Source organism: Leptonychotes weddellii, chromosome 8, assembly GCF_054177405.1.
Source record: "Leptonychotes weddellii isolate Sample4059 chromosome 8, ASM5417740v2, whole genome shotgun sequence".
Lineage (NCBI taxonomy): Eukaryota > Metazoa > Chordata > Mammalia > Carnivora > Phocidae > Leptonychotes > Leptonychotes weddellii.
Genome location: NC_138376.1, coordinates 44,487,777 through 44,514,200, shown reverse-complemented (window position 1 = coordinate 44,514,200; position 26,424 = coordinate 44,487,777).

Here is a 26,424-nt window from a genome sequence, read left to right as displayed (position 1 = left end):
ATATTCTTTTCCACAGTGGCTGCACCAGTTTGCATTCCCACCAACAGTGCAAGAAGGTCCCTTTTTCTCCACATCCTCACCAACACCTGTTGTTTCTTGTGTTTTTGATTTTAGCCATGCTGATGGATATGAGGTGATAGCTCATTGTGGTTTTAATGTGAATTTACCTGATGATGAGTGAAGTTGAACATCTTTTCATGTGTCTGTTAACAATCTATATGTCAGGGGCGCCTGGGTGGCTCAGTTGGTTGGGCGACTGCCTTCAGCTCAGGTCATGATCCTGGAGTCCCAGGATCGAGTCCCGCATCGGGCTCCCTGCTCAGTGGGGAGTCTGCTTCTCCCTCTGACCCTCCCCCCTCTCATGTGCTCTCTCTCATTCTCTCTCTCTCAAATAAATAAATAAAATCTTTAAAAAAAATCTATATGTCTTCTTTGGAGAAATATCTGTTCATGCCTTCTGACCATTTTCTCATTGGATTATTTGGTTTTTTGGTGTTGAATTGTATAAGTTCTTCATCTATTTTGGATACTAACCCTTTATTGGATATATATCATTTGCAAATATCTTCTCCCTTTCAGTAGGTTGTCTCTTTGTTTCATTGATTTTTTTTTCCTTTGCTATACAGAAGCTTTTTATTTTGATGTAGCCCCAAAAGTTTATTTTGGTTTTTGTTTCCCTTGCCTTAGCAGACATATCTAGAAAAATGTTGCTTCAGCTGATGTCAAAGAAATTACTGCCTATGCTCTCTTTTAGGATTTTTATGGTTTCAGGTCTCACATTTATGATTTTAATCCATTTTGAGTTGATTTTGTGTATGGTGTAAGAAAGTGGTCTGATTTCATTCTTTAGCATGTAGTGGACCAGTTTTCCCAACATGACTCATTGAAGAGATTCTTTTCCCCATTGCATATTCTTGCCTCCTTTGTTATATTTTATTTTTTTTTATTTTTTTTTCCTTTGTTATATTTTAATTGACCATATGGGTGTGGGTTTATTTCTGGGCTCTGTATTCTGTTCTTTTGATCTATGTGTCTGTTTTTATGCCAGTCCCATACTGTTTTGATTAATATGGCTTTATAATACATCTTGAAATCTGGGATTATGATACCTCCAGTTTTGTTCTTTTTCAAGATTGCTTGGCCTATTCAGAATCTATACAATTTCCATACAAATTGTAGGATTATTTGTTCTAGTTCTGTAAAGAAAAAAAGTTGGTATTTTGATAGGGATGGTATTAAATCTGTAGGTTGCTTTGTGTAGTATGGACATTATAACAATATTTGTTCTCCCATTCCATCAACATGGAGTATCTTTCCCTTTGTGTCATATTTTATTTCTTTCAGCAATACTTTCCAGAGTACAGGTCTTTCACCTCTTTGGTTAAGTTTATTCCTAGGTATTTTATAATTTTTGGTGCAGTTGTAAATGGGATTGTTTTCTTACTTTCTCTTTCTGTTACTTCATTATTAGTGTATAGAAATGCAACAGATTTCTTTATATTGATTGGGTATCCTGATATTTTACTGAATTTACCAGTTCTAGTAGTTTTTTGGTGTTGTCTTCAGGGTTTTCTATATGTAGTATCATGTCATCTTCAAATAGTGAGAGTTTTACTTTCTTACCTTATTTCTTTTTGTTGTCTGATGGCTGTGGCTAGGACTTCCAGTACTATGTTGAATAAAATTGGTGAGAGTGGACATCTTTGTCTTGCTCCTGATCTTAAGGGGAAAAGCTCTTGTTTTTTATCATTGGGTATGATGTTAGCTGTGGGTTTTTCATATGTGCCTTTATTATTTTCAGATCTGTTCCCTCTACCTACCTTGTTGAGAGTTTTTGTTGTGAGTGGTTGATGTACTTTGTCAAATGCTTTTTCTGCATCTATTGAAATGATCATATAGTTTTTATCCTTTCTCTTATTTATGTGATGTAATCCGTTGATTGACTTGCAAATATCTAATCACCCTTGCATCCCAGGAATAAATCCCACTTGATTATAGTGAATGATTTTTTTAATGTATTCAGTTTGCTAATATTTTGTTGAGGATATTTGCATCTATGTTCATCAGAGATATTGGCCTGTAGTTCTCTTTTTTGTATTGTCTTTATCTGGTTTTGGTATCAGGTTAAGGCTGACCTCATAGAGTAAATTTGAAAGCATTCCTTCCTCTTCTATTTTCTGGACTAGTTTGAAAACAATAAGTATGAACTCTTCCTTAAATGTTTGGTAGAATTCGCCTTTGAATCCATCTGGTCCTGGACTCTTATTTGTTGGGAGTTTCTTGCTTACTGATTCAATTTCATTGCTGATAATCAGTCTGTTCAAATTTTCTATTTTTTTTCTGATTCAGTTTTGGGTGGCTATATGTTTCTAGGAATTTATCCATTTTTTTCTAGGTTGTCCAATTTGTTGGCATATAATTTTTCATAACATTCTCTTATAATGTTTTCTATTTTGGTGGTGGTGGTTGTTATTTCTCTTTCATTTCCAATTTCGTTTATTTGAGTCCTCTCTCTTCTTTGTTTTTGATGATCTAGCTAAAAGTTTATCAAGTTTGTTGATCTTTTCAAAGAATCATCTCATGGTTTCATTGATGTGTTTTATTGTTATTTCAGTTTCTATATTATTTATTTCTGCTCTGATCTTATTTCCTTTCTTCTACTGGTTTTGCATTTTGTTAGCTCTTATTTTTCTAGCTCCTTTAGATGTAAAGTTAGATTGTTTATTTAAGATTTTTCTTCTTGAGTAGCCCTGTATTGCTACAAACTTCCATCTTAGAATAGCTTTTGCTGTATCCCAAAGATTCAGGACTATTGTGTTTTTGTTTTCATTTGTCTCCCTGTATTTTTTTTATTTCCTCTGATTTCTTGGTTGGCCCATTCATAGTTTAGTAACATGTTTTTTAACTTCCACGTATTTGTGCTCTTTCCAGATTTTTTCTTGTGAATGATTTCTAGCTTCATAGCATTGTGGTCAGAAAAGATGCGTAGTGCGACTTCAATCTTTTTTAATTTGTTGAAACTTGTTTTGTGGCCTAACATGATCTATCATGGAGAATGTTCCATGTACACTTGAGAGAAATATGTATTCTTTTGTTTTAAGATGGGATGTTCTGAAGATATCGGTTAGATCCATCTAGTCCGATGTGTCATTCAAAGCCATTATGACCTTGTTGGTTTTCTGTTTGAATGATCTGTCCATTGATGTAAGTGGTGTGTTAAAGTTCCCTATTATTATTGTGTCAGTATCAATTACTTCCTTTATGTTTGTTAATAGCTGCTTTATGTATTTGGGTGCTCCCATGTTGGGTGAAGAAATACTTATCATTGTTATATCTTCTTGTTGGATTCTTCCCTCTATGATTATTTCATGTCCTTCTTTGTCCCTTATTACAGTCTTTGTTTTAAATCTGTTTTGTCTAATATAGGTATTGTTACTCCAGCTTTCTTTTCACTTCCCTTTGTATGATAATTGTTTTTCCTTCCCTTCACTTTCAATCTGCAGTTGTCTTTAGGTCCAAAATGAGTCTCTTGTAAGCAGCATATGCATTGGTCTTGCTTTTTTTATCCATTCACTCACCCTATGTTTTTTGATTGGAGCATTTAGTCCATTTATATTCAAAGTAATTATTGACAGGTATGTACTTATTGCCATTTTGTTACTTGTTTTATGGTTGCTTTTGTAGTTCCTCATTGTTCCTTTCTTCTCTTGCTCTCTTCTCTCACAGTTTGCCAGCTTTCTTTAGTGTTATACTTAGATTCCTTTATTTTTTGTATATTTGTTACTAGTTTTTTATTTGTGTTTACCATTACTTTTATATATAACATTATATATATATAAAACAGTCTATATGAAGTTGATGGTCACTTTGTTTGAACCCATTCTAAAAGCACTAAAATTACTCCTCCCTCCTCCCCAGGTTTTAGGTATATAATAGCATAGTTTACATCTTTTTATTTTGTAAATCTCTTGACTGATTTTTATAGATATATTTTATTTTACTGCTTTTGTGCTTTCTACTTTTCTTACTCCTGCTTATGGTGTTTTCTTTCTACTCAAAGAATCCCCTTTAACATTTCTTATAAGGCTTATTTAGTGGTGATGAATTCCTTTAACTTTTGTTTGTCTGGGGAATTCTTTATCTTTCCCTCTATTCTGAATGATAGCCTTGCTGGATAGATTATTCTTGGTTGCAGGTTTTTTTCTTTCAACACTTGGAATAAATCATGCCACCCTCTTTTGGCCTATAAAGTTTGTGCTGAAAAATTGGCTGATAGCCTTATGGGGTTTCCTTTGTATAGAACTGTTATTCCTCTCTGTTGTTGCTTTTAAAATTCTCTTTATCACTACTTTTTTGCCACTTACTATGTGTCTTGGTGTAGAACTTCTTGGGTTGATTTTTTTTTTTTAAGATTTTATTTATTTATTTGACAGAGAGAGAGACAGCGAGAGAGGGAACACAAGCAGGGGGAGTATGAGAGGGAGAAGCAGACTTCCCGCTGAGCAGGGAGCCCAACTGGGCTCAATCCCAGGACCCTGGGACCGTGACCTGAGCCGAAGGCAGACACTTAATGACTGAGCCACTCAGGCACCCCAGGCTGATTTTTTTTTTTTTAAGATTTTATTTATTTATTTGTCAGAGAGAGAGAGGGGGCGAGCACAAGCAGGGAGAGCTGCAGGCAGAGGGAGAAGCAGGCTCCCCACTGAGCAACGAGCCTGATGCAGGACTCAATCCCAGGACCCTGGGATGTTTAACCAACCGAGCTGCCCAGACATCCCTCCTTGGATTGATTTTGTTGGGGGCTCTCTGTGCCTCCTGGATCTGGATGTCTGTTTCCTTCCCCAAATTCAGGAAGTTTTCAGCTATTATTTCTTCAAATATATTTTCTGCCCCCTTTTTTTCTCTCTTCACCTTCTGGGATCCCTATAATGTGAATGTTACTATGCCTGATGGTGTCACTGGTTCTCTATGTCTATCTTCATTTATTATTATTATTTTGTCTTTCTCCCATTCAGCTTGATTGCTTTCCATTACTCTGTTCTCCAGGTTTGCAAGCACCCTACTGTTGTGACTGAACCATGTTTGCCTTCAGTCCAGCTGTCTACAAAGGCTCTCTTTGCCTCTTTCAGGCAGGGTTTGGGCCCCATGTTGTTAATGGTCCAGTCTGGGGACACTTTGGTTAAGTTGGGTCAGACCAGATGTTTTCTAGAGCTGCAGTCACACTGAAATGCAGGGCACTTTCCTGCATTGTCCCTGAGAGGCTTTCATTTGTGGGTGGGGCCTGTAGTCAGACCAGATGTCTGCCCTAGCCCACTGCTGAGGCCTCAGTTGAACTGATGTTTGTGGTTATATTCCCCTCTCCATGTTCAGGAGTCACTTTGGAGTGGTGCTTGCCCGTGAGAGTGTTACTTGCACAATGTCATGCTTGTGGCACAGCTTTGGATGGACTTCTGCTTAGGGCAGGTTGGAGGGGTTGGATCACAGAAGACCACAGGTGTGGGGCATGCTGTTAGCAAGCTAGGTTGAGAGTGTTCACACTGCATTGATTTACACAGTTGTCAGTGTATCTAGGCTCTGGGGGGCAGGGGAGGGAAATGGCACCCACCAGGTGTTTTGTTCTTCGAGAAATCTCCTAAAAATCCTTGCCCCTTAGCATACATTCTGAGATTAGTAAATAAATCTTCCCATATACCTCAGGCATTTTTCAAACTGCTGCTTCTATGCTGTTTGTTGTGCTGTCTCTTTAAAGGCAGGAACTCAGTTTCCTATCACACTCTGGCTTTCCCACATCCAAGCTGCTTGTTAAAGTTCCAAGTGTTAAGCCCCACTGATTATAAAAAGTTGCAAAATTAAGCCCCTCTTAATATTTTGGCGATTTGTCTTCCCAGTACAGGGCCCTCTTGCCGGGGGTGCCCAGTGTGGGGTCTGCTCCTCTCCCTTCTTCATGCTTGCAGTGGCCCTCCCTCCTTTGGATAGTCACATAGGTCAGCTTGGTTCCTAACTGCATCTCTGCCCTTCTTAACCCTCTTCAACGTGGCCTCTTCTCTACATTTATCTTGGACAGTCTGTTCTGGGTCATTTTCTGAGTTATTTACACTAATATGGATGTTATCTAGGTGTATCCATGGGAAAAGGTGAGTTTAGGATCCTCCTACTCTGCCATCTTTCCCAAAACTAGTGACAGTCTTATTACATAAATAAGACCATCATATTTCTTATTATACAATTTACTACACAAATGTATTATATAAATCTTAGTACACACTTTATTACAGAAATTCATAGTATGCTACTATCCCTGTTATAATCCACATCCTTAAGGAAGTCTTCCAGAATGGATGTCCATTTCACCATCACCATTCTCTTTCCTCTACTGTTGGCCTTGTCTGAACTGTGGACATCTGGGTGCTGATATTCACCTTGATAGAAATGGCACAGATATTTACAGGCTTTGTTTTGTTTTTGTTTTACAAGGAAAAACCAAGATAATTTCATAGAATCACATAGGTATACAGAAAACTCACATCTTGAGTAAATATGAAAAATATCTCAAGATTTCCCATTTCTTCCTACTAGATTCCACTTCTTAGTCTTAACAATAATTTAAAGCCTGATAGTGTGACTGCTGTTACTCTGAGAGAATGCCTTTGAAATACCAAAAGTAAGGGAACTTTTATATTTCTACAACTGCCCAAACTCCTAGCACCCCTTGCCTCAGGATCTCACAATGCTTTACAAAAGTAAAATTCATTCAGGCTTCCCTTGTAAAGTGGGAAGCATTATTATTCTCATTTCTCACACAGACAAGACAAAATAGAGAGATGTCTTTCAGGTTCCTGCCCAAGGTCAATTCTTAGTGGCAAAACTAGAAACAACTCAGTTATGGAATCTCAACTATTATCAAGCAACTATGCACTTTCAAGTAAAGCTGAAGTAACTTACCTATAGCCAGAGTAAATTGAATTTCAGAATAGAAATAAGAACGTGGCCTACTGCTAGCTCTTGCACATTACCTGTATCTTCTCCACTGAGCACCAATTGACCTTCCCCAGAAGGATGCAATCTGATTAGTACCTAAACAGACTGATATAACACATTCCAGATGACATCAGCCCTGCAAATGGTAACTGAAAGAGTCAAACCCATAAATAAGCCATGCCTACCCCAGAGACATAGGTGAGGTGAGGAAGGAGAGGACTTTTAAAGAATGAACACTAGAAAGAGAAAGTAAAAGAACTGAAAATAAATCTATGTGTCTTCAAAACATATAACATATATATGACATAATATATAAACATATATGATACATGTTATGTGTAATATGTATATGAAACACAAATATGTGTAACATGTATTGTTTATGACATACATATTTTGTATAGCATGTTCTTTATTTACATATTTTATATGTTATATATTTATACATAAATATACAATATGGTATGCTATATAAATACATATTTATGTTTTTATATATATAAAACAATGAAGTTTAAGACACAAAATATGATGGCCATGTATCAGCCCACTGAAAATCTAGCATGGAATCCAATAATGCACCTCATGATATGTAATATAGAAAAGATTTAATGCTATGGTGTTGGACTTTCTATGAGAAAAAATATATATTTTTAAAGATTATTTTAATTCTATAATTATGAAATCTGTGCTTTAATTTATATTTCTAGAATAAAAGAATGTCATATTGAACAATGATAGGTTTTTCAGGTAATAAACACATTTTGGAGAGGAAAGCTAATTTCTTCAAATTAGACAAACGTCTTACAACTGGAAATCTAAGAAGAGATGGTAAAATATGTTTAAGAAGTAGTCGTTTGTACATAAAATTGATGTACTAGGATAGGTACAATATGATAGTACTAAACCATATATGCCATAGTTGAGAGAGAAAGATGGTTTAGAACTTTATTCCTTAGCTACAAGGTTTTTTTATACCAGAAGTTAAAGTGGGAAGATAAATAACACATTATTATAGGGTTCAATAGAGATTTGACAAAGTTTAATTAAATTGTCTTATATAAATATACATATATTTCTGGTCTTTACAAAATAGTTTCATGGACTGATAGATTTTGAATAAAGAGAAAATCTAACTTCTTGAATATATATACATTTACACCATCTCTTAGTAACAATGAAATTGTTTTCATTACCATGTGTAGAATGACCTTAGCGGACTAAAGTTCTTCGGAATAATAAATGTCCTACAGAAGAATACTAGAAAATAAATGGTTGAGTTTGGTAATTGTCTAGTCTTACATATTTGAACTTAATTCTTGTGAGTTTATTTGCTAAGGTGGTGTCACTGAGTGTAACTTGCATCTTAATTAGCATTGTACCTGACATTTCATCATGGTCAATCAATATTCATTGAATGAATGAACTCTGCCTAAACATAGTTGGAATTTTTCACTTCTCGGGTCCCACCCTCAGCCCAATGAGTGAGAACACAGATGACCTGGGAGGACCCTGTCTGTTACTCCTCGCAGCCTCCCAGACAACAGTGAGGCCAGACCATCTGAAAATCAGCTGCCCAGCTGATACTGGCACTTGGTAAACCCAGGTTTAGTAATTGTTCCTTCCCTATACTCCTGTTCCCAAAGCTACTCAAAGAATATAGGGATACAAAGCCTGTGGTTTGCAATTCATTTTGTACCACCTTTCTCCCTGCACATTCTTTCTCACCGTACAGAAGGCAGATGAGCAGGTCAGCAGGAAAATTTTCCCTATCTTCATAGCTTTCATAATTATGCCAGTGGCCTAGTTGTACAAATATGTTTGGACACCAATGTCAACTATTCCTGAACTCCAGTGTATCACATATTTTTGTCAAGGTATCCTTTAGGTTAGGTTCCCCAGAAGTAGATCCTGAAACTAGGACTTGAGGATAGGCAGTTTATTTGGGAGATGATCCCAAGAAAGACCAGTAGGAGAGTGAGTGAGACAGGAAAGGAAAAAAACCCAGTAGAAGATGTGTAGATAAGCAAGTTACTACTGGAGGCCACTAGGACTCAATCCTGCTAAAGACCTCTAAAAGATGTCCGAGAATGCTACAGAGTTGTCCTACTCAGGAAGAAGGAAGCTGGAAAAGCTGTCTGCCAACTCATGTCCATCATTGGTTGAGGTGACTCCTGAGGTGTTCATTCTGCTGGCACTTTCAGCCTGCTCTGTAAGTTCCCAAGCTTCCTCCTGAGGCCAGAGAAGTGCCTCAAGAGAGTCACAGGTGCTTGTAGCAAGAGTGTCTACCACAAGGTCTTACACAGCACTGCAATTTGAATCTATTTAGATATTTGGAAAACCCAGGGTCCATCATTTTCTGCTGTGCTGGATATCTTCCATTCACCTTTATGTCTGTTAATATTACCTTATATATTTAGGTGTTCCTATGTTGGGTGTCCAAAATACATAAAGAACATATAAAACTCAACACCCAAAAAACAAATATTTCAATTAAAAAATGAGTAGAACACATAAACAGACATTTCTCCAAAGAAGACATCCAGATGGCTAACAGACTCATGAAAAGATGCTCATCATCACTCATCATCAGGGAAATAGAAATAAAAACCACAATGAGATATCACCTCACACCTGTCAGAATGGCTAAAATCAAAAACACAAGAAACAACAGGTGTTAGTGAGGATGTGGAGAAAAAGGGACCCTCTTGCACTGTTGGTGGGAGTGCAAACTGGTGCACCCACTGTGGAAAACAGTATGGAGGTTCCGCAAAATGTTAAAAATAGAACTACCCTGGGGCACCTGGGTGGCTCAGCTGTTAAGTATCTGCCTTTGGCTCAGGTCATGATCCCAGGGTCCTGGGATGGAGCCCCGAAGCGGGCTCCCTGCTCACCGAGCCTGCTTCTCCCTCCCTGTCCCTCTCCCTCTGCCTGCGCTGTCCCTGCTGTGCACTCTCTCTCTCTCTCTCTCGCTCGCTGTCAAATAAATAAGCAAAATATTTTAAAAATAGAACTATTCTACCTTCCATATCCTAAGATATGGAAGCAGCCCAAGTGTCCATCAGTAGATGAATGGATAAAGACATGGTGTATATGTATACAATAATATTCAGCCATAAAAAATAAAACCTTGCCATTTGCAACAACATGGTTGGAGCTACAGAGTATAATGCTAAGTAAAATAAGTCAGTCAGAGAAAGACAAATACCATATGATATTTGGTATAAACAAAACAAATGAGCTAAGGAAAAAAAGAGAGCGACAAACGAAGAAACAGACTCTTAACTAGAAAGAACAAGCTGATGGTTACCAGAGGGGAGACGGGTGGGGGATGGTTTAAATAGGTGATGGGGATTAAGGAGTGCACTTGTCATGATAAGCACCAGGTGATGAATGGAATTGTTGAATCACTGTATTGTGCATCTGAAACTAATAGAACACTGTTATCTATACTGGAATTAAAAACTTAAAATAAAAATTAGAACTGCCATACAATCTAGCAATTGCACTTCTGGGTATTTATCAGTGGTAAACAAAATGCTAATTTGAAAAGACAGATGGGGCGCCTGGGTGGCATAGTCAGTTATGACTATGGTTTTGGCTCAGGTCATGATCTCAGCATCAGGAAACTGAGCCCTGTGTCAGGATCTGTGCTCAGGATGGAGTCTGCTTAAGACTCTCTCTCACTCTGTCCCTCCCTTCACATGTGTGCTCACACTCTCGCGCTCTCAAAATAATTAAATTCTTTAAAAAAAAGAAAGAAAAGATATATGCACCCTTATGTTTACTGCAGCATTATTTACAATAGCCAAGATATGGAAACAACCTAATTGTCCATTGACAGATGAATAGAGAAAGAAGATGTGGGGTATATATATTCAATGGAAAATTACTCAGCCCCCCCCAAAAATTGAAGTCTTGCCATTTGTGACAACATGGATGGACCCAGAGAGTATTACGCTAAGTGAAATAAATCAGACAAAAAAAATGGATACCATATGATTTCACTCATATGTGTAATCTAATAAACAAAACAAACAGTCTCAAAAATACAGAGAACAAACTGATGGTTGCCAGGGGGAGGACAATGAAGGATGGGTGAAATCAATGAAGGGGATTAAGCGATATAAAATTCTACTATATTCTACTGCATTCTATAAAATAAATAAAAGGTTGCAAAGTACAGTATAGGGAATATAGTCAATAATAACTTTGATAACTAGTCCTATGGTTGTGATTATTTTGCAATAATTTTGTAAACTAATAAATATTGTATGTCAAATATACTTTAAAAAATTCAAAAAGAAACCCCTCCTCTATCTCTAACCCCTTGGCCAAATTGAACCTCAACCTTCTTACTTCTTCACTATAAAAGAATAGCTAACAGTCAGGAAACTAGTTCTTTTTACATCAGATTTTCAGGTGCTGCAGAGTTTGTAATGAATAAGTAGTTAGTACCTATTCTCTTAGATCCTCAGGCACATCTGAGATGGAAATATAGCTCTTCTCATTGCTAACAAAAACCTATTCTGAGTCCAAGAAATATTTGTGGTTCCATTTTAATATCTCCTAACATAGTGATCTTTTTATAAGTTTCTCATAAGAAGCTGTAGAAGTGGTGATAAGGCTTAGTGATTTGAAGCCAGTACATCTTAATGTGCTTATTGTCTGTGTGACTTTGGGAAAGTCACTCCTTAGTATTAAAATGTTATAGCAATATTGCCGATGTGTAACCCTCTCAGGAGCTTCCCATGTATAATTTGAAACTGGCTCCCATATGTTGAGGGCAAGGAGAGACTGAAAAAAAAAGGTAGGCCACTCCAGGTTGGTAGGTGGCAATTTTAATAATAGCAAAGAGAATTTATATAAAAGGCTTGTCTTGGGCAGCAGCAAGACAAATGAATCCTTGCACCCACCCACCAAATCTTAAATTTTATGAAAAGGCCTTAACTGGGATTAGTCATATAACGTGCAGATGTTAACAACACCAAATTATTATCTCAAGGCTTTGTCCTTGGAGCAGCCTCTGGGAGGGGAAAAGGCAAGGGGGACCCATATTCCAGGAATAGGGGAGGGCATGATAAGCCTCTGAGTGCCTGGATCCAGCTCATAGATCAATGGGTGGCTACGTACGTCTTTTTGATGATTTTCACCAATGAACATGGACTCATTTTTTTCTATGAGAATTCAGTAAGATGATGTATGTAAAGTATTTAACACATCATCTGGAACATTAAGTGCCCATTCCATCATTCAAAACATGTATTAAAAATCTTCTATGTACTTATGCCACTCAACACCAAAAAAACCCACAAATAATCCAATTAAAAAATGGTGAGAAGGCATGAACAGACATTTCTGCAAAGAAGACATATAGATTGTTAACAGATACATGAAAAGATGCTCAACATCACTCATCAGGGAAATTCAAATCAAAACCACAATGAGATATTACCTGACACCTGCCAGAATAGCTAAAATAAAAAACACAAGAAACAACAGGTGTTGGTGAGGATGTGGAGAAAAAGAAACCCCTTGCACCGTTGGTGGGAATGCAAACTGGTGCTCCCACTGTGGAAAATAGTATGGAGGTTCCTCAAAAAATTAAAAATAGTAATTCTACTACTGGGTATTCACCAAAAGAAAATGAAAACATTAAAAAGATACAAGCACCCATAAGTTTATTCCAGCATTATTTACAATAGCCAAAGTATGGAAGCAGCCCAAGTGTCCATTGACTGATGAATGACTGATGATATAGAAGAGGTGATATATATACTTCCATCATATATATATATATATGATGGAATATTACTCAGCCACAAAAAAGAATGAAATCTTGCCATTTCCAACAATATGAATTGATCTAGAGAGCATAATGCTAAGCTAAATAAGTTCATCAGAGAAAGATGAATACCGTATGATTTCACTCATGTGTGGACTTTAAGAAACAAAACAAATGCATAAATGGGGAAAAAAAGACAAACCAAGAAACAGACTCTTAACTATAGAGAACAAACAAATGGTTATGATAGGGGAGGTGGGTGGGTGAAATAAGTGAAGGGGATTAAGAGTGCACTTACCTTGGGGCACCTGGGTGGTACAGTTGATTAAGCACTCAACTCTTGGTTTCAACTTCAGTCATGATCTCAGGATCGAGCCCCAAGTTGGGCTCCTTGCTCAGCACGGAATCTGCTTGAGATTCTCTCTCTTTCTCTCTCTCCCTCTGCCCCTCCTCCCCATGCACTTGGTCTGTCTGTCTCTCTCTCAAATATAAATCAATAAATCTTTTTTTTTAAAAAAGTGCATTTATCTTGATGAGCACTGAGTAATATATAGAATTGTTGAATCACTATATTGTACTAACTTGAAACTAACGCTGTATATAAACAATACTGTAATTAAAATTTTTTTAAAAAATCTTACATGTACTAAGCACCACACTAGGTATTAGGTTTACAGCAGTGAACAAAGTCCCTATTTTGAGACCCTAAAAATGAAAAAAATATATATCAGGTCGTGGTAGGTGTTAGAATAAAGGATGAGGATATTCTATATAGTGCTGGTGGGCAGAGCTGTTATTTTACAGGGTGGTCAGTACAGACCATTTGATAAAGTGATATTTGAGCAGACACCTGAACTAAGTGAGGGAATAAACTATGTGGATATCTGGGAAAAGACTATTTGAGGCAGGGAGAAAAGCAAATGCAAAGGGGGGAGGTGCTTACCATATTCCAAGAATACTGAAGAGCCCTTGTAACCACAGCAAAATGAGCATGAAGGGGAGTATGGAGAGGACGCCAGAGAGGTGACAGAGACCTAGATCTCATCGACCACTGTAGGGACTTCCAATTTGACTCTGAGCAAGTCAGGAAGCCATCCCAGGTTGTGAGCAGAGAGACATGATCAGACTTCAGTTTTAGCAGGATTGCTCTGGCTGCTATGTTGAGAATAGACTGAATAGGCAAGAGCAGAAGCAGGGAGACCAGCTGGAAAGCTATTGCAGTAATCTACATAAGAAATGATGGTACTAGGGTGTAGCCATAGAGATGCCAAGAAGTGACAACCAAGATTCTGGTTATATTTTGAAGCTGATAAGATTGTCTGTTAGTTTGGATATAGAATGTGAGAAAGAGAAGCCCAAGGACGAGTCCAAGTTGTTTATCCTGAGTGACTAGAAGGATACTGTTGCCATAACTAGCTGGGGACTGTTAATTGAGCTGAAATGAGTAGTGTAAGTTGAATTCCACAAGAATCTATAGTTTATCTATGGTATTTAGAGCCTTGGGACTAAATGATACAACCATTGTAATGATGTAGATAGTCCATTAATAAGAGCATCCAATGTCATGCAATAAATAAACATATGCCTTATAGGAAGTTTCCAGAGTAGAATGATGTTCTTCCAAAAATTGGTCCCTTTTAGTGAAAAAAATAATCTAATTCAACTTGTAAATGGAGCCACATAAAACATTTGTTGCAGTTTGGCCAGAGGATTAATTTTAAATTGTGGTGGCCTGAGGACTTTAATTACTTCAGTTGACAGGATTTGGGTTTCCAGATCACTGGAACTGAGCTTATGTATCTTGAAAACACCAGGGTTGTATAGAGAAGGCAACTTTAGCTGGGTTAGACTTTTGACAGAATTTCTTTACATAAGTATTCTGAAAGTTTAAGAATAATCCATCTAGAAATTTACTGGCTAGACTTAAGGAAAGCAAACATAGCATGCTCTTTTACAATGATTTTACAAGAACTTGAAATATTATCCTGTAGCTCAGGGATCAGCAAGATTTTTCATGAAAGGCCAAATAGTAAGTATTTTTTCCAGTTTTATTGGGAAGTAATTGACATAATCACTGTATAAGTTTAAGGTGTAAAGGATGATGATTTAATTTTCATATATTGTGAAATGATTACCACCATAGGTTTAATTAACATCCACCATATAAATACAATAAAAAGACAAGAAAAAAAATGTCTCCTTGTGACGAGAGCTCTTAGGATCTACTCTCTTAGCAACTTTCCTGTATATCACACAGTAGTAGTACCTATAGCCATGTTATGTATTACATTCCGAATGTAATACGTTTGACCTCGTACATTTTGACCACTTTCCTCCAGTTCCCCTTCCCTGCACTCCTTGCCTCTGGTAACCACAAATATGATCTCTTTTTCTATGAGTTTGGTGGGGGTGTTTTTCAAATAGTAAATATTTTAAAGCTTGCAGATCGTATGGTCTCTGTTTACACTACTCAACCCTGCCATTGTAGTGTGAGCAGCCATATACAACATGCAAGTGAGTGGGCATGGCTGTTTTCCAATAAAACTTTATTTTTAAAAATATGCAGCAAGAATTTGGCTGGCTGGCCATAGTCTGCTTCTCCCCATCCCCACACCATGCAAAAGCTTAGAAAAACAGCTATATAAATTTTGTTCAACTTCTTGTTCATAAACAAATAAAAATATGTCTTTTCTCAAGCTGTCATTAAATGTTTAACAAATTTAGAAATAAGTTACACCAGTTAAAGGTTATTGCAATAATTCAGGCAAGACTTTATAAGACCTTGGAACTGGATAGGAACAATAGAGGTGGTGGGAAACAGTCACATTTGGAAAAATATTTGATGATAGAGGCAACAGGATTTGCAGCATGATTGGATGTAGTGTGTGAGCAAAAGAAAAGGAGTTAAATATGGCCCCAAGGATTTTGGTTCACTCAATAAATGGCGGCTATTATTATGTTTATATAATTATAGTATATATCTTATTTTCTTAACCTGGCTTCTGTAAGCACAAAATTAAAAATATGGTCTATATATAAGATACTCCCCAACTTACCAAAAAAAAATTATTCCAAGGAAATTGTATTTTAGGGATCTTGTATTATTTATTGTCAAGGATGTATTTCATAAGGGACATTACAATAGCAGCATAATCATTCTCCCAAAACCAGCTTCCAGTTCAGATTTTCTTTATTTTTCCTTTAGAGCTTCATTGGCTGTTAAGAGCTCTCAGAGATACAGCGCTGATGAGAATCTTTGCCACCATTTGAGTTCTCTGGTGCACAACCTCTTCCTTTGAGCTCATCAACAGTCCATGGCACTAGTACATTCACTTGACAAAGTGACTCATAATCATTTGCTTTGACAGATTGATCATTAACATAAACCGACTCCTGCATAACTTTCTTAAGAATATATGAAGATGTCATGGAACACTTCATCTAGAACTAATGATGTAATGTATGGGGATTAACATAAGAATAAAAAAAAAATGCAAAAAAAAAAAAAAAAAGAAATGCAAAAAAAAAAAAAGAATATATGAAGATGTTCATGGATAGTTGAGCTATAAATTTCATAAAGAATTTAAATTATTCCAAATTAAACTTTAGAGTCTTGTATTGTGACTTTGGTTTAACTATGAAAAACCAGGTGGACAAGTGAGCCTGGTTAAATAACTTGGTTTCAGTCTACTGGAGAAGGGAGCCCAAATAGTCAGATAGGGAGTTATTTACTGTGGTGTAACTTACAGTAAGGTATCCTTAAGGTTTTGGGAAACTTTGAAAATGCAACTCAGTAGGAGACATTCATTTATTTATTCATTCAATGAGAATTTCTTCAGGACCTATTAATTACAGGAAATGTTCTAGATTCTGTGTACATGGAAATAAACAAATGCACTAAGTTCCTGCTATTAAAAAACTCATATCCCTGAATATCTTAGATGAGGTTAGCCAGACAATAAACATGTAATCAAACAAAGGAATCGTTTGAGATAGTGATAAGTGCTATGAAGAGCAGATCATAGAGCAGTGGAAGAGATAATGCCCTAAAAATAGGACCATTGTACATAGGTCATTTTTGGAGATGATATTTGAGCTGAGCCCTAAATGATATTAGCTGTAGAAAGGTTGAGTGGAAGAGTATGGCAGGCAAAAGAAGAGCAAATTAAAAAATCTGACTGTGGAATTGATCTTGATGTATATGGGGACACTGAGCATCCTTTTAACCCCTTAGGCATTTGCCGATTCACAATAACCAGTAAAAAGAGAGGCTAGACAGATCCTTCAGCTATCTCATAGTATAAAAAGTGGAGCTCAAAACTAGAGTGACCACTGTCCCAGTTTTCCTGGGACTGAGGGATTTCCCAGGATACAAGACATCTAGTGCTAAAACTGGGAGAGTTCCAGAAATTGCTCCAGACTAGAAGAAGTTAGTCACCCTTTCAAGACCCAGCAAGATAAAAAGGCCCTGTTAAACACCCAGTACTTTCATTTTAGAGTCCTTAAAAGCTATACCTTTGAGTAAAATAATCCAGGAAAAGACCATTCCTCACAAAGACTTAAACCTAGCCTTTTTTTGCCCTAGTTTCTCTTACATGTTACTATATATTTTTTCAAATTTATTGAAGTATAATTGGCAAAGTGTGATATATTTAAAGTGCATACCATGGTAATTTGATATATGTTTATATTCCCCCATCTAGTTAATTAATACATCCATTACTACACACACACATACACACACACGTGTGTATGTGTGAATGTGAGAACATTTAAGTTCCACTTTCTTAACAAATTTCATTTATATAATAGTGTTACCAACTATAGTCATGATGTTTTACATTACATCCTTAGACCTTATTCACCTTATAGCTGAAAGTATATGCTTTAACCAGCCTCTTCCCATTTCCCCCAACTCCAGCCCCAGGCAACCACTTTTCTACTATTTCGATGACTTTTTTCTCTTTATAATTCTACATATAAGTGATACCATGCACTATTTGTCTTTCTCTGTTTTATTTAGCATAATGCTTTCAAGGTCCATCCATGTTGTCACAAATGGCAGGATGTCTTTCTCTCTCATGGTTTAATGCTATGCCATTGTATATGTATACCACATCTTTTTTCATCTGTTGATGGACACTTAGGTTGCTTCTATATTTTGGCTATTGTGAGTAATGCTGCAATGAACATGGGAGTACAGATCTCTTCAGTATCTTGTTTTTATTTCCTTTGATATAGACAAAAGTTGTATTGCTAGACATATGGTAGTTCCATTTTTATTTCTGAGGAAACTCCATACTTTTTCGTAGTGACTGCACCAATTTACATTCCCACCAGCATTGCACAAAGATTACCTATTCTCCACATCCTTGCCAACACTGATTGTCTTTTCTTTTTGATAGTAACCATTCTAATATGTGGGAAGTGATATCTCATCGTGGTTTTTGTTTGCATTTCTCTGATGATTAGTGTTGTTGAGCACCTTTTCATGTACTTTTTGGTCATTTGAATGTCTTCTTTGTAAGAATGTTTATTTAATTCCTCAGTCCATTTTCTTTTACTTTGCCCAGTACTAGTTATTTTAAAATATTGGGAAACTTGACATTTAAAAAATTCAATATTTGTTTCAAATAAGAACTCCGGTACTGAAATTTGAATAAATTGCCTCAGAGAAAATCGTTGGTAAACATTACAAATAGCATTCTTGGTTTGCAAAAGTCACCAACATAGTATAATGGTTTTGGCAGAGCCAGGCACAGTATCTGAGAAAAAAAGAAAAAAAAAAGCTTTCAGCAGAAGCAATGCTGAAAACCATCAAATCAGTAATTAGATTTAGAGAAAAAGCCAATGGGCAATAAAGCCACAGTGATGTAGTCAGTTAATCTAGAACTGGTTAAAATTATAGCATAGCTTGGATGACAACTGATACCTATTGCTGATACAAATTGAAGGAATAAAAACAACCATAACTCTGATGACTGAGATGGCAGAGTAGGAAGACCCTGAGCTTATCTCTTCCCATAACACACCAAAACTAACCAAATATAGAGCACTCTCTGATAATGACCTAAAGACCAACAGAACAGCTCTTCCACAACTAAAGATAGAAAAAGCCACATCAAGTTATGTGGAAGGATTAGACAAGACCTCAGGATCCACAACCCCAGCACAGGGACCAAGAAGGGGGAGCAGTATCACAAACACAGAGATCCTCCATGAGGAATGAGAGGTTCAAGACCCATTGTGGGCACACACACCCAGGGGACCTGTATTGGGGAAACAAACCCATATCGTATCTGTGTTTGAAATCAACAGAGCTTAACTCTGATAGAGCTGGAGGGCTATAGGATTGCATATATATACCACCTCTTCTTTATCCATTCATCAGTCAGTGGACACTTGGGCTGTTTCCATAATTTGGCTATTGATAATGCTGCTATAAACATTGGGGTGCATGTATCCCTTTGAATTAGTATTTTTGTATTCTTTGGATAAATACCTAGTATTGCCATTGTTGGATCATAGGGTAGTTCTATTTTTAACTGTTTGAGGAACCTCCATATTGTTTTCCAGAGTGGCTGCACCAGTTTGCATTCCCACCAACAATGCAAGAAGGTCCCCTTTCTCCACATCCTCACCAACACCTGTTATTTCTTGTGTTGTTGATTTTAGCCATTCTGACAGGTGTGAAATGATATTTTGTTGTAGTTTTAATTTGCATTTCCCTGATGATCAATGATTTTTGAGGATCTTTTCATGTGTCTGTGGCCATCTCTATGTCTTCTCTGGAAAAATGTCTATTCATGTCTTCTGCCCATTTTTTTAATTGGATTATTTATTTTGGGGGTGTTGAGTTTTATACGTTCCTTATATATTTTGGATACTAACCCTTTATCAGATATGTCATTTGCAAATATCTACTTCTATTCTGTAGGTTGCTTTGTAGTTTTGTTAATTGTTTCCTTTGCTGTGTGGAAGGTTTTGTTGTTTTGTTTTGTTTTGTTTTGTTTTTAAATTATGTTCAGTTAGCCAGCATATGTAGTACATCATAAGTTTTTGATGTAGTGTTCAGTGATCCATTAGTTGCTTGTAACACCCAGTGCTCATCACAACATGGTGCTTTATTTTTGCTTATATTTCCCTTGCCTCAGGAGACATATCTAGAAAGAAGTTGCTACGGCTCATGTCAAAGAAGTTACTGTCTGTGTTCTCTTCTAGGATTTTTATGGTTTCAGGTCTCACATTTAGGTTTTTAATCCATTCTGAATTTATTTTTGTGTGTGGTATAAGAAAGTGGTCCAGTTTCATTCTTTTGCATGTGGCGATCTAGTTTTCCCAATAGTAATTGTTGAAGAGACCATCTTTTTCCCATCACATATTCTTTCCTGTTTTGTTGAAGATTACCCATATAGCTGTGGGTTCATTTCTGGATTTTCTGTTCCATTGATCTATGTGTCTATTTTGTGCCAGTACCATACTGTTTCAATCACTACAGCTTTGTAATTTAACTTGAAGTCCAGAATTGTGATATCTCCCTCTTTGCTTTTCTTTTTCAAGATTTGCTTTGGCTATATGATCTTTTGTGGACCATACAAAATTTAGGATTGTTTGTTCTAGCTCTGTGAAAAATGCTTTTGCAATTTTGATAGGGATTGCATTAAATGTGTAGATTGCTTTTAGTAATATAGACATTTTAACAATATTTGTTCTTCCAATCCATGAGGATGGAATGTCTTTCCATTCCTTTGTGTCATCTTCAATTTCTTTCATCATAGTTTTATAGTTTTATTTCACCTCTTTGGTTAGGTTTATTCCTAGGTATCTTATATTTGTGAGTACAATTGTAAATAAATTTTCTGTGCCCTTTTCTCTCTCTTCTTCTGGGACTCCTATAATATGAATGTTGTTATGTTTGATGGAGTCCCTGAGTTCCCTAAATCTATTCTCGTGTTGCATACTTTTTTTCCCTCTTTTGTTCAGCTTCATTATTTTCCATTATTTTGTCTTCTAGGTCACTAATTCATTCCTCTACTTCTTCCAGCTTGCTGTTGATTGCATCAAGTGTGTTTCCAGTCTCATTTATTGCATTCTTCATCTCTGATTGATTCTTTTTTAACTCTGTTAGCTCTGTGGTAAGGGTCTCACTGATGTCTTCTATTCTTTTCTCAAGCCCAGTGAGTTTTCTTATGATTGTTGTTTTAAATTCTCCATCAGCCATGTTACTTATATCTGTTTCACTAGATCTCTGGCCATGGCATTATCTTCCTCTTTCATTTGGGATAATTCCTCCATCTTGGTATTTTGTCTAAGTCTCTGCCTTCTATATGTTAGAAAAGCCAGTTATGTGTCCTGCTCCTGAAAGTAATGGCCTTATGAAGAATAGGTCATGTAGTACCCAGGGCCTGCTGCTTCAGGGGGTGTCTCCAGTGTGTACTGTGTGTGCTCTGCTGTTTTGTTTTGGCTGCTCTAGCCTTCGGGCTAGTTGTCTACAGAGGTTCTCCTTTGCCTTCTGTGGCCAGTGTTTGGTCCCTGGCCTGAATGTGATGGGTGTTAACTAGGTGTGCTCTTGTCTTCTTGTGAAATGAGACCTGACACAAACTCTACCAGAACCGAGGACTTCCAGAACTCTGTGGTCATGAGATGTGGTGTGGGCAGGGGTTTGTGCTGGTTTTCTGAGGGAGGAGCCCACTGTGCTGGTACTGAGGCAAGCTTGACTAAGAAAGGCCGTTCCTCCAGCACAGGGAGGGTGGGACTTGGTGTCAGCAAGTTAGGCAGCCATTGTGGACACTGCTTCCCACAGGTGGCTCTGTATGTATCTGAGGGGTGGGGGAGGGAAACGGCACCAACTAGCGCCTTTGTTCCTGGAGAGGCTTCTCCTGAATGATGCCTCTCGGGGAAGTGCTCCTAGAATAGTGAATAATCTCCCCCATTGTGTGTCCCAGGCATTTTTCAGATTGCTGTTTCCACGCAGTCTGCCTCTGGGTTTTTTGCCTGCCTTCTCTCCAGGAGCAGGGCAGTGCCCTCCTGGTTCTACCCCAGCCAAGCCCGTTGACCTTTAAAACAGGTCAGGTTTTAGAGACCTGGTGTGGGCAGGCGCCTGCACTGGTCTTCTGAGGGAGGAGGCCACCATGCTGGGACTGAGGCAAATTTGACTGAGAAGGGCAGTCCCACCAGAGCACAGGGCGGTAGGGCTTAGTATATGTAACTTGAGCAGCCTGTGTCAGTGCTGTGCTGCCTCCCACCAGTGGCTCTGGTTTGTGGTGAGGGGTGGGGGAGGGAAATGGCACCAACCAGCTCCCCTATTCCTGGAGAGGTGTCTTTGTGAATGCCGCCTCCCGGAGACACTCTCTGAGCAAGCAAATAATCTCCCTTTGTGCCCCAGGCATTCTTCCGATCATCACTGTTTCCAGGCTGTCTGATACCAGGTTGTTTGCCTATCTCCACTCCAGGAGCAGGGCAGTGCCCTCCAGGCTGCCTCCCAGCCAAGCCCACTGACCTTTAACACTTCAGGCTTTAAGCCCTGCTCGTTCCAAGAACTCATGATATTCAGGTCCTCTTATTTCCCGAGCTATTGGCTTTGGGGAAACCATCTCCTTTGCATTCCTCTATGTGCTCCTCTCTCTCTCACCCTTCTCCTTGCCCACAGCTCCCTCTCCTCTGCAGCACCCGCAATCCATTTCTCCCCTAAACCATGTCTCCACACTTCCTACCTTCCTCAGTGTGGCCACTTCTCTCCCTCTAGTTGTGGAGTTTGTTCTGTCAGTCCTCAGGCTGATTTCTGGAGTATTTAGGATGATTTGATAGTTATCTAGTTGTGTTCATGGGAGGAGATAAGCCTAGGGTCTTACTCCATCACCATCTTCTAAAACTGCTCTTAGCTCCCGCTTTAAAGAAGTGAAAACCCCAGGGCTATTTTGATCAAAGGTACAGTTTCAGGGTGCCTGGGTGGCTCAGTCACTTGAGCATCCAACTCCTGATTTCAGCTCGTCATGATCTTTGCACTCAGTGCAAAGTTTGCTTCAGCTGCCTTCTCTCTCTCCCTCTGCCTCTCCCTCTGCTTGCTCTCTGAATAAATAAGTAAGTAAGTAAATAAATAAATAAATAAAATCTTTTTTTTTAAAGGTACAGTTTCAATACACTCTCACAAAGGAAGTAAAGTCACAAGACTTATTACCTACAAATTCCAGAAATGGGGTAGAAGGTGTAATGAGCTGGGAGAAGGGCAGTCCTCTATCCCAGGCCATGAGCAAGCAAGAGCTAGAGAGCAAAATAGCAAGCACCTGATACTTATAGCATGGTGGGGTGGTAGTCACTAATTTTTTGTGGGTTCAAATCTAGGTGGTTATTTTAAAAGGTACCCTAGGAAAAGCAAAGCAGGGACCTGTGGTAGGAATCCTAAGCTTGGGTTCTTATCTAAATACCCAGACACTGGGTAGGAACAGGGCTTTCACACTGTCAGTGCCTAAGTAGCAACTCAAAATAGTTTTCTCATCACAACTGATCCCATAATGTCCAGGTATTAGTCTTTGGGAAAATCTTGAGTACTGTCTGGATGGTGGATATATTAAAAACCAGTGGCAGAGTTTTAGTCACCCAGCACATGAGACGTTTGAGCAAAACAAAAATGCCGGTCAATAATAGCAATAAGGGTGTGCCTGGGTGGTTCAGTTGGTTAAGTGTCCAACTCTCAATTTTGGCTCAGTTCATGATCCCAGGATCATGAGATCAAGCCCCGCATTGGGCTCCATCCTGGGTATGGAGCCTGCTTAAGATTCTCTCTTTCCCTCTCCTTTTGCCCCTCCCCCCACCTCACATGCACACACATGCATACACATGCATGCACGCTCTCTAAAAAATACATATATATTAAAATAATAGCAATAGGCAAGTGATAGTCTGAAATCCTATCTGTAACTGTCTCCCCCATTTGTTAAGATCCAGCCAAGAAAATAAATTTAAAGCCCTTGAATAAGGTTAAAATAGGTATTTGATCAAAAACTTGGGTGAGATTATGGAATTCTTGTACCCGTTAGCCATCTTTCATAAGTTTGTCTGAATTTTTCCAGAATTATTAATATAAGTGCAGCAGGTGGTGCCCTTTACAGGATATACACCTCCTTCCTTGGCCAATAAGTAATCTAAAGATAATTATACAAAATGATCTCTGCGGAAAAATTATGTTATTGTTTCATTAAGGCTAGGCTTTGGTGTAACAGCCCAATATTCCGCCAGGATGGCTGACAAGTTGGTGTTTGCCTTAATCTTTCTTTCTTTTTCTTTTCTTTTCTTTCTTTTTCCTTTCTTTTCTATTCTTTTCTTTTCTTTTCTTCTTTTTTTTCTTTTCTTTTCTTTCTTTTTTTTTAAGTAGGCTCTATACCCAGTGTGGGGCTTTAACTCATAACCCTGAGATCAAGAGTCACATGGTCTACCAACTGAGCCAGCCAGGCACCCCTGGTTTCTGCTTTTTAACTGAAATATAGTTAACATACAGTGTTATATTAGTTTCAGGTGTACAACAGAATGACTGGACAATTCTATACATTACTCAGTACTTACCACCTTAATAATTTTTTGTTGCCTGTGCACTGTGGGGGCACCTAACCCAGTTCCCATGAGGAATAGTTGCAGACCTACTGCCAACATAATGAGGATGAATACCGCACACTTTTGACAGGTGGGGGGAAAAAGAGAGATGGATAGGGGGTCCTGCTCAGTGATTTGGAAGGGTAGTCCCAGGGAAAATGCATTGGAGATTGAAGGAAGAAGTACACATATGGAAACCCACATAGGTGTGAGGGCCCCAGGACACTAGACCCACAGTGGACACCAACTCTTTGATCAGGGAATTCAGAGTAAGTTGGGGTTCTTCCGGGTGCCTGGGCCTCAAGGCCCAAGACCACGGGGATCGTGCTCCTTGGGATGAGGTATGGCTCATATTCATCCATGTGGTGTTGGTGCCTGTGCAGATATGGATGATTTTAAAGAACATGGGAGGGGGAAGGGATCTCCTGCCAGGCACCTTTACTGCAAAGTTTCCTGTGTGAGAGCAGTTGAGTACCACAGAGAGCAGCCAGGCAAGCTGCAGGACATGTGAGTGCCTTCTGTTGGAAGAATAGGGGTAGGGTAAATAAATCATCCAGGTAGGCCACTAACTTGGGAAAAAGTCTTCGTTGAGCCCACCAATATGTCCAGCAATTACAATGGCCCAAAAAATGAGCTCCAGTTTCTGCCCATTATATAAAAATATTAAGACTATTCGAGGGTTTGAATAGGAGGATTGTAGAGCCCTGAGTGGTGATGGTGGGAAAGGGTCCCCTCAGGGTGGTGTAGCGTGGTGACCCTGCTGTGGTGGTGGCAGCATCCACCACCACAGAGGGGTCCTCCTAACAGAAATTAAATTCACTAACCCCCAGTAGGGTGCACTGTATGGAGCAGTCTAGTGGGTGTGGTGAAGGCAAGCAACTGAATAAAGTGTTTGAAGGGGCCTCTGTAAGAATATGAGACTCAACACATATCTTGGCCTTCCAAAGTCCAAAAGCCCAGCCAAGAGCACACTGGCAGTCATTGTACTGCCTTACTCTCAAGCAGTAAGCATTGCAGGAAGCAAGGGTGCCATGGGGTAAACACATACTTAATTCTGCAAAATGCCATTCAAGGAGTCAGCAGCAGGGCATTTAGATGAACAGGTGTTCGGTTCAGTAGCTAAGTCCCAGGGAGTGCTCACCATCATCAGCCATCATGTTTTCCTGGGAGTTATCTCTTGATACAGTGGAAGGCTGTGGAGGCAGCATTCAGAATAAAGTTGTATCCCATGGTGTTATGAACTGAGGCATCATCATCTCAAATTGTGTCCCACACTGTTGGTGTTGTCATCTCTTGAATTGTCATGTCCTGCACCATTGCAATCTGGGGCACAGTCATCCCTGGTGTTGTTGCAGGTGAAGGGGTCATCCCAGAGGAGCTTGTTGGCTTTCCCAGGTGGCCACCTGGAGGAGGGGGAACTGAGGGGCCAAGATGTCCACCAGGGTCACATAGATTTGGGATGCCCTGATTAAGGTCTGCTTGCACTGTTGGAATATGTACTGATATCACAAATTCTCAGTAAATTTGGGAGGTTCTCAGAGGTGCACCTCACAAATGATTGGACAGTGCTTTCCTCCAAGGCCTAGATGGTCTCAATCCATAAATAAAAAAGGCTAGAGGCACATATGTAGCCTTGCTTAAAGAATTTAGTTGTATGCTCCTGACAGTCTAATGTTTAGATTACCAAAAATGGGTCTGAACTGCATAAGCCTGTCAGCCTGTCAGCCACTTAGGGTCTTAGTCAGCTTAGAGGGCTTGAATTACCCAGCTAGTATCCACACCTGGTGGCATTTCAGGCTCAACCTTCCTAAGGCTGACTTTTAACATATACTATTCCCCCATTCTGGGGTATAATTGTGGGTGAGTGCTATGTGGCTCCAACAACTTTCTAGTGTTACCTTTCCAGGGTGGAGACGAGGGCCCATGACCCAGATGGCACAAAAATTACAGAGTAAAACCAAGAGTGGAAAGCATTTCCATTTTGTAGTTTTGCATCTGCCCATAGACTGTCCCGTGTGAATATTTATTATAGGGCCACCGTGACTCAGCAGCTCACTCATCTTATTTCCATGATG